We start from the raw sequence: 14,659 nt of genomic DNA on the forward strand, positions 1-14,659 counted from the left end.
AGCAAGAATTGTTGAATTTCTTGGAAATGGTGATCCAAAAAATAGCAATTAAAATAGAGTGGAATGTCAGAAAAATATACACGATGGAACATATTAGTGAACTGAGAAATAGACCCAACTTCATAACAACACTTCTTAAAATAAAGAGAAAGGAAGGACATTGAGATAATTGTATACAAATTGGAAAAATATAATCAGAACTTCTTTTATATCATACAAAAAAAATTCCAGATAGATAAATGGGTTTAATAATAATTTTTAAAAACCTAAGTGGCAGAAAAATTAGCATGGCTCATTTCACCTATTCAGGTCTCTGTTTAAATGTGACCTTCCCAGAGGCTTTTCTAAAATATTTTAGCACCTCCTTCCATCCCTTCTGTCCCCTCACCCTGATTTGTGCCACCGTAGTTCTTATTACCATCAGATCTCCCATTATATATTTGCTTGTATATTTTCTATTTCTGTGAAAAAGCAGAGATCTCTGTTCCACCCAAATGCAAGACCCATGAGGGCAGAGATGTTATTCTGGTCACAGATGTATATCCCCAGTACCTTGAATCAGCATTTAATAAATATTTGTAGAACAGATGAAAATACCACAAATCCTCTCATGTTCACTACTGATAAAAGAATTACAAAAGTAGGGCTGACCAGTTAGCTTACTTGGTTAGAGCCTGGTGCTGATAACACCAAGGTCAAAGGTTCAAATCCCCTTACCGACCAGCCACCAAAAAAAAAAAAAGTAAATAAAAAGAATTGCAAGAGTAAAGGTTGCTAGGCTTAATTATGTTATACTTTCTGTACAATGAAATAATAAAAGCACAATTTAAAGAAAATGTGTCACATAATTCGAAGGAATTAATAACTATAACATCTAGAGATATTCCAAGTTTTAAGAAATGCTTCTGTCTTAGTCTGTTCAGGCTGCTATAACAAAATACCATAAATTGGGCAACATAAACAGCACAAACTGATTTCTCACAGTTCTGGAGGCTGAGATGTCCAAGATCAGGGTGCTGACAGATTTGGTATCTGGTGAGGACCTGCTTCCTGATACATAGTTGGGTGTCCTCATGACTTAATCCTCTCCCAAGGGCACCACCACCAGATACCATCATATTGGGAGATAGGGTTTCAACATACGAATTTGGGGGAGATACAAACATTCTGTCTATAGCAGCAGCATCACCCTAATAGATGAAAGAACATGAGAAAGGAATTTGCAGAAGAGAACACACAAAAACATGATAGTTTCCCTAATAACCAGAAATGTAAATTAAAGGAACTTTGAGATACCAATGCAATCACATGCTATCAAATGTTAAGAAGTGAGATCAAGATTGTTACCAGTCACTCTAACGCCCTGTAATTCCATTTATAATCCGGTACCAAGAAGTAATAAGGCCATATGTACCAAGCCAGGGGAGAACTAGTGCCAGCTTCCACCTCGCAAGAGCCAGGTGTGTGCATCTCTTCCCTACTCTGTTCAGTGATGTCCTGTTGATAGCACAAAAGTGGCCATCGTGGCAATATTTACACCATAGGAATCAACAGATGCCAGAAATCAGCAGTCCCATCCCCACCACACCACTACAAGGGGCAGAGAGATGCCCAGTAATGCTACTCCTGGGAAATAATTTAATAAAAGAAGGTGATGAAATATATAAAATAATTTTGTAAAACTTAGAACCCTGATGATGAAAAATTATGCAGCAATTACCAATCCTAATTCTCAAGATTGAGAGACTTAAATATTTACAATGTTAAGGGAAAATTGTAAATCGTTTTGTACAATTTTAATGGTTATAGCAATATTAAAATGTTTGCCTCTAGGTAACAAGGACTTTGAAGACAGATTTCTTAGGTTCAATTTCAGGTACTGTCATGTGGTGCCTCTGTGATCTTGGGCAAGTCCTTTGGTCTCCAGTATGTCAATTTTCTCATCTGAAAAATGGAGAAAATAACTAACTCTTTAGTTATATTTTTAGATTTCTGTTTTTAAATTTTTCTATTTCAACTATAGTAACTTTAATAAAAAAACAGGAGGAAGAGACAGAAATAAAAACAGTTGCATTGTTTAGAACAAGTGTTGACAAACTACAGCCCGTTGACAAATCCAGTCTGCCCTCTGTGTCTGTAAATTAAGTTTTATTGGAACACAGCCCTGCCTGTTTACATACTGTTTTTGGCGGCTTTTGCTCGTTGCAAACACAGCTGAGCAGTTGAGACAGCAAAGCCCCAAGTATCCACTTTGCAGGAAGAGTTCGCCACCCCCCGGCACGGACCCAGGCGATGATGGGCGGTTTTTGAGCCTGACTTTTGCACTTTCCTGTTATCGTCTCCTCTTCCCGTCCTGTCCTCTGTGCCAAGCGCACGAGAAGGCAGAGGCGGTGAGAAGGGGCGGGCGGAGGCCTTCGAGTCCCTTGTCAGGAGCTGCAGCTGGAAAGGAGGAGGAGTCAGGCAGGGACGTGGGTCGGGGCGGCGCTGGCGCTGCCGAGCGGGCGTGGGCGCCCCGGGCCGGCCTCCTGCTCCTTCCCGGGATGTGCCCGCGCCCTGTGCAATCGCCCCCCTGCAGACCCCGGCAGCTCCAGCACCACCCAGCGACGGAGCTGACTGCAGCCCGACGAGCACAGCCCGCCGGCGGCCTTTGAGACCCACCGGGACGGCCCGGTCACAGGCTCCTCCGTCCGCGGGTTCAGCAGCGCAGGGTCACGCCCTGCAAAAGCGGAGGATCGGGGCGTTCGGAACGCTGGGCTGGGGCCACTTTAACCATGACTTGGGGGCTGCTGCATTTTTGAAAGTGTCGTTATCTTTCCAGGAGACGTACTGAATTATTCATGAGTGCTCTCGGATCCGCTTCCAAATTATCCAGTGCGGGGTGGAGAACAGGCGAGAGGAGAGGCCACGTGCTGGCAGCTGTGGGCGCAGTGACGGCTGCACCGCCTGCCCCAGGGCCTTTGCTCCACTTCTGTGCGTTTGCAAACTTCCATAACAAAGAGTAAAATACAGTGTAGAGACAACCCAGATGCCACCAGACAGGAGAACGGGTACATTAAACTGTGGTAAAACGGCACAGCGGATCTTACACAGTGGGAAAAGAAACTACTCCATTAAATAAAGAGACTACGTGGAACAGTGTGGGGAAGCTCAGGAGTGCATTATTGAGTCCCAGAAATGCTCTACAGCACGACGCTCTTCTTTGTAAAGTGAGAAACAACTGAAACTAAACATTTTGTCTCTATGTACACACACACACAGAGACACACACGTATACTTAAAATATAGTTTTGTCATATATATGCTCTTTAATATAAATATGTGTGTGTGTCTAAATACTGATTACGTCAGGTGACAGGGTTGGGATGGGTTAGAAGATCTAAGTTTCATCAAGTTCTACATCTCCTGTTGGGTAATGGACTATTATTGCTTAATTCATTATCAAATAAACAGATTTTTTTTAAAGGCTATTCAGGGACCAGTGAAGAACCAAAGATTATGACTAACCTAGTTCTGTGGATGAGTCCAAATTAAACACACACACACGCACACGCACACACACACGCACACACACACACACACACAAGGCGATTTCTTTCCTAATGCGGCTGATGTCATCGATCTTACGTTGGTTCCATGGTTTTGACTTTCTGAAGCTGTCGTCCTCCCACCCCCAACAATCTCAGGGGACGGGTGGTAAATTGTGCTTGGAAACCACACACTTGCATGCGCTGCATGTAGAAAACACACGAGCCTTAAGTGATAAAATGCCACGTCCCCAAGAACTAATTGAGGACGACAGTGGCCATCAACAGCAAGCACCAACAGTAATTTTGCACTAAAAACCAAATCTGATGTACCGAGTATTTCAAATGCTGGGGTGCTTACCATACCGGGGCTCTTCAGAAAGGCTGGGGTGTGTACTAGGGTACTTCGAATAGTTCATGGAAAATAGAATTGGAAGATGCCACGGATTTTCCATTACCTTTCTGAAGTACTCTCATACTTGCCATAGGATCCTGAAGACAGCCTTATCCTTGCTCCTTGACACACGCCCAGCACCCGGCACAGTGTCTTGCCACGTTAGTAGGTGTGTAAGAAGTGTCTGCTGAAAGGGCTGAAACGGTAGGTCAATTGTTACTTGGGTTTCCCCAGGACTGGCCGCAGTGACAAGAGGTAGGATCCCCTCAGTGGGACTCAGCTGCTTTTCCCTGCTCTGCCCTACTTTCAAATTCTCACTGGTTTTTGCCACGACCTCCTGCCAATAGCTCACTTGCACACATAACCACGCCTTGTGTTTCTGTGGTTGTTTTTCTGTTCTTGTGGTCCCCACCCATTGGCATCTGCCACCCATGCCACCTCTTCAGGACAGGGGCTCCAAGAAATCACTCACAGAGGGCACTGCCTGGGATGTCCAGGCGACAAGCCACCCAGCTGCCACCCTGGGCTGCAGCCTCTGCTGGCCGGAGCCTCCCTGTGCATGCACAGAAGCTCCTCCTTCTGTGGCCATGTGGTCAGCCAGACACCGAAGCAGTGGTGGGGGGCCATGACCCCCCATCCACATGGCTCAGCCACCAGCGTGTCCTCCTGCCTGGCACTCCTGCAAAACACACCTCCTCATTCTTCAAAGCAAAGCAAAGCAAAGCAAAGCCTCCTGCAAAGAAACTCCGCAAGCCCGCTGCCCACTGGTTCTCCAGAAATGACTTGGCCTACGGTCACCAGGCTCCTGAGGGAGGCTGAGCTCCTGGGGCTGGGTGTGGGAGCTACCCAGCCACAGCAAAGAAGGTTCTAGGGAAAAAAGTGGGAGGAAGAAAGCAAGAATGAGGAAGAGGAAAACAATATTTATGTGTCTTCAATGTGCAAGATTTTACATGTTTTACCCAAAAGGATCCTCATACACACACACAAAAAAGTCCACCAGGCAAGTACTCATACTGTAACCCACACTTTAGAGGGAAGGAAACTGAGGCTCACTTAGTTTAAATATTACCTCACGGAGAGTGTGCTTGGACATGGAGAACAATGGGCTTCCTAATACTGAATCCCAGGACTTGACACAGCTAGAAAACAGCTGGCCCTGAGCGGGGGCTGGTCCATGTTAAGGTTACAGCATAAAGAAGCAGAACAAATATTTATTTACCTTCCTGGATGCAGCCTGGCTACCATGAAGAGGAAAGAAAAGCTGAGCTACATCCGTCCAGTTCCTCCCCCAACTCACCAAAAGAAGCATCTGGAATCTGGGAGAAGATGATAGTGACTGTTAGAAGGACCCCTCCACAGGGAAGGAAGCATCAGAAATGGGAACCAACGGTCCCTGTCCCCTACAGGATTTCTCAGTATTTTATTTTCTTAGCCTTGGGACTTCCCAACCTCCTGTGGCCAAATATGGCACTGCTGTGTCCTGCAGGGGTGGCAGTGCACAGTCCATCAAAACGGTTTTGCTCCACCTTTCTGAGGCTGTTCTCCCAGGACATACAGGGGCACTTCCCTGGATCTTTCTGAGCCCCTGAGGGGGCAATGCAGATTTAGCCTCCAGAAAGCTCAGAAATGATTAAGAACAGTACATGAATTAAATGTTTCAAAACCGTGCTGTACCCAAGGCCGACAATTCACCTCCTTGTATGTCCTATCCCGAATTGCTATTTTAAAATGTAGGTTTTATTATTACTCAGGTACAGTGAGGCCAACAGATCAGGAGACGACTGCCATTGAAAAGATGGTGTTATATTCACAGATCCCAAGAGGACGGGTATGCCACCCAGCGGGGCGGTCACAAGGGGAAGCACCAGGAAGCTCAGGAGGCAGAGGGAGTGAGGGGGAGATGTGGGCGAGAGCCTTTATTGTGGTTTTTCTGTGGGAAGGAATGGGTGAGGCAGGGGGCAGGTTTAGGATTGGCTAGTTTGATACTTGCAGTGGGCTTTGAGGTGTGGGGGCTGTCCCTACTGGGGCAGGTGGATAGTCAGCCAGAGTGTGAGAGCTCTGTAAAGCCGGCAGTCGGGGTGGGCTCTGAATTGGTTGCTTTGGATTTGAAAAGAACGCTCATGGGGCAGGCAAGTAGTTTCCCACAGAATTGGCTAAGCCTGGGAGGGGTAGGCCCTCCAGCGTCAGCAAGGTCCCAGGTGTCAAAGCTACAGAAGCACATGGTTAATACCTTTATGCTCAGCCTTGTCTGATATGGCTCATCAGAGTTCTGCAAAGAAATTAGAGACAACAAAACAGATATGCTCCCAATTACATTTTTAAAAAATAAAAATCCCTAATATAATTTATGAAGCAGCCACCATAAAACAATGTGTACATTAGCAGCAAAAAGTTGCATAGAGGGCCGAGCCCGTGGCGCACTCGGGAGAGTCCGGCACTGGGAGCGCGGCGACGCTCCTGCCGTGGGTTCGGATCCTATGCAGGGATGGCCGGTGCACTCACTGGCTGAGTGCCGGTCGCGAAAAAGACAACAAAAAAAAAAAGTTGCATAGAAATGTAGCCTTGTAGTTGTGGCCTTGGCAATATCCAAAGAAGCTGTAAACTAAACCTCTAACATTTTGAAATGAACATCTGAATTTCCCCCTCCCCAATTTCTTCTTGCTCAGAGTCCAGCAAGAACGCCACTCTATCTGTGGAGAGGTGACTGCAGTTGGGGCTGTCTTTTGGCTTCTTCAGGGAAGGGTGTGGCTCCTTATGGCTTTAGACATTGAATTGGTCTCTCACATGTTCCCTTTTAAAGAGTCTCAGGTGTTAGTACAAGATTAGCACAGCCCTAACCCCATCTGCACTGCATTTTAAAATGAGCCATTCCCTGGCCCCTGGAGCAGGTTTCCCAGGTGAGTGTTGCTCCCCAAGCCTGGTACTGAGTTTAACAGTGACACAGCAGAGCCCTGGGGGTATTGAGGGAGCTGGATGCCTGCTGAGCTGCTGGTTCTCTGTGTGTGGACCCTCATCCAGCAGCATTGGCACCCACAGAAACTCACTAGAAATGATGGACTTGATGATTGGAGACTTAGGGAGGCCCATGTCTGTGGTTCCACTCACCCTCCTGCTGATTCTCATGCACATTCATAGTCTGGGCACCACCGCTCTGTGCTTAGTCTAGAACCCTCGGCCTGGCAATGTAACCTCTATTAGGCCAGTTATTCCAACAGGAGTTAGTGACAGCACCACGTTATTACATCTGGGGAAATTCTACACATGCGTCTTATCTCAGCATTGAGGATCCTGTGCTTTCCTGAATAATGTATAAACCTTCAGGGCCAGCCCCCCCCAAGTCTCGCAGACTCTGCGCTTTCTTTGGTGCCTTTCTCCCCATCCAGCACATTCAGAACTTCTCACCATGACTTTTCCCATGGAGGCCCCGTTTGGGCCCCTGTCTGGCGACAGAGCTTTCCTCTTCTGTTTTCAGCAGGAGGACAGTGACCATGGCCTCCTGCTGTGGAACTTTCTAGGCCTCTGCACCTTTCCCAAGGGAAGGCATCTTCCCCAGCTCCATCCCAGCTGCAAAATCACCCCCAGCTGGTCACTCACACTGCCCACCCGGGTCCCAGGAGGAAGGCCCGCCATGTGCTCCTCCTCAGTGCGTGGTTTCTCCTCAGCACTGGAATGTTCCAGACACTGTACAGTGCTTCTCCTGCACACATCATTTTCTAAAGTGGAGGGGTGTGCCTGGGGTAAATGTGTGACAGTCAAGCGAGAGGTTCTCAGCCTTCAGTCTGGATCATCTAAGGAGACGGAAACAGTGCAGCTGGTATCTGCTTCCACCCCAGGGATTCTGCTGTAAGTGGTCTGGGCTCTGGGAGTTTCCAAAGCTCTACAGCTGGTTCCAATGAGCTGCATGGGCTGGAACCCTGGATTAACATCTTTCATTTCCTAGCACCATGGGCTGGAATACTGTGTCCTTTGCTTTCTGTACCAGAAATTCATTCATTCATTCATTCATTCATTCATTTTCTTATCCTAGCATAGTCTTCTAGATTTTTGTCTCATGTGGGAGCTATAAAATCAGTAAGTGTGGGCCTGCTGAAGCACCCTGTCCACCTTCTTTCTCTAACTGGATAATCTCACTACCATATGCTCAGTCCAGCATCTAACCCATACTAGACTCCATACCCTGTCCTGATAGTTCCCCGTTCTTATGCCTCCTCTTTGGGGTAACTTCCTTTGTTATTGTAATTATACGCAGCTCTCAGTCAAGTTCCTTTAACAAACAATTCTTGGCAACCCCACCTAACAAGAACTGTCACATTGAAACTCACCCGCAGTTCCTCAAACATGTTAAGGTTCTTGGTTATGGACAAGCCATGTGAATTTAAGATGCATCCCTCTCCTTGCACAGCTTTCCTCAACCTGAAAGCAGATGGAACTTGGGGCAGGTGACGTGGCTGGAGGCTCGGGAAACCTTCATCACCTTGGGCAACATGAAACTTGTCATTTAAACACAGCACCACTGTGTTAAAAAGGCTTAATCCTGTTTCATTCAGCTTTCCCTGGAATCCCAGCATGCCCACCTGTGGCTAGGGTCATTCAAGGTCAGCCTGCAGCAGTCTGCTTCCAAAGGCTCACGTGCCTTTGCTTTGGTCACCCGTGGCCTGCCTCCCTGCTCAAGCTCTGTCCTCCTTCAAACAGCCTCCATATAAAACCATATGTGAATCAACAAACCACCCAACCATGAGCTGCAGTGGCCACCAGGGACAGAGCATACATAACACAAGCTAATAGCTGCCACCACCTGGTGTAAAATCCATACAGCCACATGGCCCCATGTAGGCTGCTACAAGCCACCAGTAGGGCCACCACAGCTTAAAGCCACCCCGCAGGCCACATTAGATGTTTCTATCACTCTGCATGTGTTTCCTCCATAAATTCCACTCCTTATCACTCCTCTTTTCCCCAGGTGAGATCTGGACAGTTCAGAGAAAGGACAAAGGAGCAGGCGAAGGGTTGCCAGAATTTGCCTGTATTGCTGTACTGATAAGCTGACACGGGAGGATGGATTGGAGGCATGCAGCAAAGCAGCTTTCTGACCATACATGCCAGAGCTGGACAGACTCCCCCACCCAGTCCCAGGAAGCCCCTCAGGCCTCCCCTCATGGACCCCGGCTCTGGAGAATTTAGGACACAGAGGAGCTCAGCAGCAGCAGCTTGCTTCCTGTCCATGCCCTGGCCTCGAGAGGCAGAGCAGGGGCATGGGACTGAGGCGTGCACGCTCAACTCCTTCCTGAAACTCACAGTAAAGACCCACCCACCTCTTCCCTCGGGAGCGAGCGTCCACGAGTGTCCACATGGAAGGAATCATCAGGATTGGGCACTGAGTGTTAGCTCCTAAAACACAAAACAAACAAGCAAATTCTTGGTTATTTCCAGCAACTGTACTGCAGCTTTTGTTGTGGTTGTTCTCGGCCAATTTTTCATTATTGCGAGAATTTCTCCCCTGCAAAGTGGGAACAGTGTGGGTAGTTGGGTGTGGTTAAAAGCTGAGTTCCACTGGGCTCCCTCCTTGGAGGAGGAGAGCAGGACTGGAGTTTCTGAAGGCTGCTGTCCAAGCCCTCGTTTCCTGTGTGACTGGCCTCATCTCATGGCCGCCTCAGGACATTTGTACTAGAGCACGACAGTCCAGCAGTTGTTCAAATGATGTGCAGAAACAGGAGGTCCTTATGGCCTGGTACTCAGTAGGCGATCAACTAATGCTTGTTGCGTGCATGCATGAGTGAAAGGTGAGGCACTGAAGGAAGGGCAAGAGGAGGAGCTTCCCACGACTGTGCTTTTGTTTTTCTCCAAACGCTTTGTCCTTAGGGCTCTGTTCAAATGCCGCCTCCACTACAAAGCCTTTTGCAAACATTGTAATAGTCCATCCCAGTCCTGAAGTCTCCAAGCACCTTTATTATAGCATTTAGCTTTCTATTCTCTATGGTGTTAATCACACTTTCCTCTTTTCTCCCTTACTAGGCTGTGAGCAACTTAAGGTCTGACCTCTCTTTGTCTCTCCAAAGCATCCTGTAAGATATCACAGAGCAAAAAAGCACGCAGAAGACTTGTGCACAGGCTCTGGGGAAGAAAGCTCATCACTGTGGATGGTCCCTGAAATGCCACAGAGCAGGACATGACAAGGTAGACAGGTTGTAAAGAGAGAACAAACTTTCTCTGCTCCCACCCTCCATCTGAAGGAAGTTTCCAGGCCCACAGGTCCCTGATGGGAGGTGCAACCCCTAAGGATGAAAGTGACCAGCTGAGCCAATCAGATTCTCTCCTGACAGTCTGAACACTCAACAGACTTGGTTACTAGGGGAGCCAAAGTGCAGAGGGAGTCTCCAACCCAGCAGTGTGGGTTACGGGACATTTCACAGGGAACCCACAAATGCAGCCCTCACATGTGCCACAGTTCTTTCTCAGGTTTATGTTTGGTCTGGCTTCACAGTGTCCTCAGCCTAGGACATGATAGCACCCTCCCAGTCCCCTGCCTCCACGCTGGCCTCCCCTCCCACCCCCTGGCACAGGGCAGCCAGAGCACTCTTCCTGTAGCCCAGACCTGGTGGTTAGGTTGCTCATCTGCTTCAAATTTGTTTTCTTTTTTTGGTGGCTGGCCAGCACAGGGATCTGAACCCCAGACCTTGATAACAGCACTGTGCTTTAACCAACGGAGCTAACTAGCCAGCCCTCAAAGTTTTAATCTCCGCCTGTTGCCTGCATGTCAGAGTCCAAAACTCCTTAATAAAAAGGTGGAGGCCTTTTCCAGCTTGCTTGTTTATCTCATTTATCTTGTTACTCTGTCTCCTTTTACTAGAATGTGAGCTCCATGAGGGCAAGGATTTGTATCTGTTTTGTTCACTGGTGTATCTGCAGCTTCCAGAAGAGAGTGCTTGGCACGTGGTGGGTGGTCAGCAAACACTACTGAACGAGGAGAGGGTGCATGTGAGGCCCCTGCCCTGCCCAGCGCTGGCTGCACGGAGCCCTGACATTTCCTCCAAGGCTCTGTTCTCCCCTGTGTCGGGGCCCTGGCAAGTGCTGTTTCCTGAGTCTGGGAAACCCTTCCCGTCCTGTTCAGTTGGCTGACTCCTCCTTTTTTGTTCTGGTCTTCCGTGGGAAGCCTTTCCTGACCCCCAAAATTGGCAGAGAGGCCTCTTTCATGGGATTTCAGAGCGCTAGGTGGCCATCAGAGCTGGAATAGTTGTCATTTATTGAGCTGATAGGCCAGGCTCTTTCTAAGTAATTTTCTGACATTATCGCATTCATTTACTCAAATCTAGGAGGTAGCCACTAATAATGCCCCTAATTTACACATAAGGAAACTGAGGCCTGGAAGGCTTAAGTAACTTGCATTCGTTATAATGCTAGTGAGGGGTAGAGGCAGGATCAGAGCCTTTCTGTCTAGAGCAGTAGACGATGGCTCTTCTTGGACTGACTTCTTCACCCTACACTCATCCCTGTGAGGGCACTGAGGTGGCCTGTGTCCTGGTCTGTCTTTCCTAATGGGCTGTGAGCTCCTTAAGGGTAGGGGCTTTCTCTTACACACTTCGGCTTTGTCCCTCGTGACTTGTGCTCAGCATGCCTTAAGCACCCAATAGATACATGGTGAATGAATGATGGAAGTGCAGTGTTAGGTGCTGGGTGTGCACAGACGAGGAAGGCAAAGGCCCTGTCCCCACCTCCACGTCCACCCAGGAAGCTCTCCACTTATTCCTGGAGTGTCCATATCCCAGTTGTTCCTCCTAAGCGTTCATTCAATTGTCCATGTGAGTTCCTGGGTCCCTCCAATGAATCCATTCTTATGAATGCTGTTTGGAAAGCAGAGCTCTACAGATTTTCCCATGTCAAAGACATATCAAATGAATGGATGAATGAATTATGCTTCCTGGTCTCCAGGGGAGGTGGGGTGCTCTGAGGGCTAACATGGAGGTTTTTCCCTGTAATGTAAAAGGAAGATCTGGGTCCTCTTCCAGGAGCCCCTCCCTCTGCTCAGTCTCCTCTCTCTTGCAGATCTCATGCTGCCAGGCTCTGCCAGCTGCATCGTCAGCCTTAAGCTCCTTTATCTCATTGGGGAAAGAACCCTCAAAATCTCTGCTTTAGTTTTAGACTTAACGTGTCTGCCAGTGAAGTAGGGGACGTGTGGGAGTCTGGTGTGAGGGGAGAGTGACTTCTCTGAATCATCGCTGGCATGGCTCTCCATGTTTTCCATTCTCTGGACTCAGAGTTTCCTGTTTAAAAGTCTGGAAGAATATCACTGCTGGGCACAGAGGACTCGCTGAGCTCTGACCAAATACAAGCCTGGGATTAAATTATTTCAGACACAAATAAAAATATTTTTAGAATAAAATCCTTCGGGAAGTAAATCAAGTACTGGGCACACTTTTCCTGGTAAACTCTTGAACCTGTCTTGCCTTTTGAGTCAGCTTTTGCTCAGCCGTGTCCATCCTGAGGAAATTCAAGGGACTTATCTTCAAAGCCAAAAGCCTGGGTTGATTTCAGACATCTCCTGGGGATAAAGGATCCTGATAAGACATCTCATGGGCGGGCCAGCACTTTTTGTTTTATATATATATACATATTTCCCCCTCTCTTCTTTATTTAACAAATTCCTTGTAACACACTTGAGATGACAACTTTTCAAGGGAGAAAACTTATGAAGGTGTTGCCTTCAGTTTCCTTTTCTCTGTCCCACCATCTCCTAAATGCAGATCACCTGGGGGTAGAGAGGGGATGAGTTGGGTGGGGGGCCCATTTGTTTCTTGGCCTCCCCCTGCCGACTCACAACACCAGCACCAACATTTCTTAAATCTCAATATTTCTCCAATAGCCCAAATCAGATTCTTATTTCTTCCTGCTTAGAGGCAAGTTACTTTAAAAAAAAAAATCTCTTAGACACCCACTGTGAGTGAGCTGCTGTGCTTGGTGAGTCTTTGGGCGAAAACAAGCCAGTGGATCATCAGGATTTCCTTGCTCTCCAGGAGCCCGTGGAGCAAAAGGATGCCAGACAATGTCACAGGCATGTGTGCTTTCCCCAGCCACACCGCTGTGGTACCACTGATGCACAGCGCCACACAAATGGCACGTAGGAGTCTTCTGTAGCTCTAGATCTGTATCATTTAGGGATGCACTTGGCTGCAAGTAATAGAAAAGCCAATGGAGAATCATTTAGACAAAACTTGGTGTTTATTTTTCTCACATTGCCTGAAGTATGGAGGTTCAACAACATCAGGATCAGAGCCTCTTTCATTTTTGGCCTTTTCTTCATGGTCACAAGCACCGTTGGGGTGGCAGACATAGCATCTGCATTCCAGGTGGGCAGAAGGGGGAAGAGATGCATCAGCCATGACTTTACCTTTATCTGGAAGCCCTCTCAGAGCTCCCTGCAGACTTCTGCAATGTCTCATCCATCAGAACTGCCACCAGCACTTCCCTGCTCCAAGGGAGTCTAGGGGAGCCACACTCTGTCTTAGGTGCTCAACTTCCTACCTTACAGTTGTACTGCCTTCTTAGAAGGCTTCCTTCTTTCCTTTCCTCCCTCCCTCCCACCTACCTTCCTTCCTTCCTTCCTTCCTTCCTTCCTTCCTTCCTTCCTTCCTTCCTTCCTTCCTTCCTTCCTTCCTTCCTTCCTTCCTTCCTTCCTTCCTTCCTTCTTTCCTCCCTTCCTTCCTTCCTTTCTCTTTCTTTTTTAAAATCTATTAAAGCTCCAGCTTCGTAGGAACCTAGCAAAATGCTTCTGTGGGCTGGATTGGAAGAGAGCTGGTGTGACAAGGCAGCCTGTGCCTTCAGGTGGGTCCCTCTGCTCTTGCACCTCAGCAGGTATCTCCAGACCTGGCCCTAAGGTCTGGCTTTCCTGCTCCTGGAGCAACTCTTTTCCAAATGGGAGCATTGTTTTGAAGGTTAAGGAATAGCCAGTGCTTCCTGACTTTGGGGAGGGGGTAGATCTGCGGTAAGGCCAGATGTCGGCCCCTATATGCAGTGCAACAATCCCAGAAAGCTCAGACAGACAAGACCCGGGCTGGGTTGACACAGACGTGCGTGGTTTCCCACTGGGCCCCTGGCTTATACCTTTATGATGGGACTCTCATGAAAGAAAAAAAGAAAGGAAGAAAGAGAAAGAGAGAAGGAGGGAGAGAGGAAAGAAGGAAGAATAAGAGAAAGAAAGAAAAAGAGAAAGTCAATCAGACCAGGAAAAGCATCTAAACTGTACTAAGAGGAGGAGAATGTGGTAAAAGCAAGTTACCGTGATGTGCTATCGGCACCCAGAAGGGCAGAGGTGGTTTCCAGGGTGGTGGTGGTGGTGTGTGCAGGTGTGTGTGCTGCTGCAGGTGTGTGTCACTGTTGCAAAGAAAATAAAATCAACAAATTAATGGATATACACACTTTTCAGCCTTTAAAATGAAGGAAATTTCATCATTTGCGACAACACGGATGAAGCTGAAGGACATGATGCTGAGTGAAATAAGCCTGGAGTAGAAAGACCAGTAGTGCACGATCTCACTTCCATGTGGAGTCTCAAAAAGTCGAGCTCATGGAAGCAGAGAGGGGAGTGGCGGTTGCCAGGGCCTGGGGCGGGGACTGTGATGTTGGGAGGACTGGGGGGACACTAGTCAGGGGATACCACATTTCATTTCTTTGTTCCTGGCAGGTTGATTCCATCTCTCGGTCATTCTATGCAATGCTGCAATGAACATGGCAGTGCAGATATGTCTCC

Source organism: Cynocephalus volans, chromosome 14, assembly GCF_027409185.1.
Source record: "Cynocephalus volans isolate mCynVol1 chromosome 14, mCynVol1.pri, whole genome shotgun sequence".
NCBI lineage: Eukaryota > Metazoa > Chordata > Mammalia > Dermoptera > Cynocephalidae > Cynocephalus > Cynocephalus volans.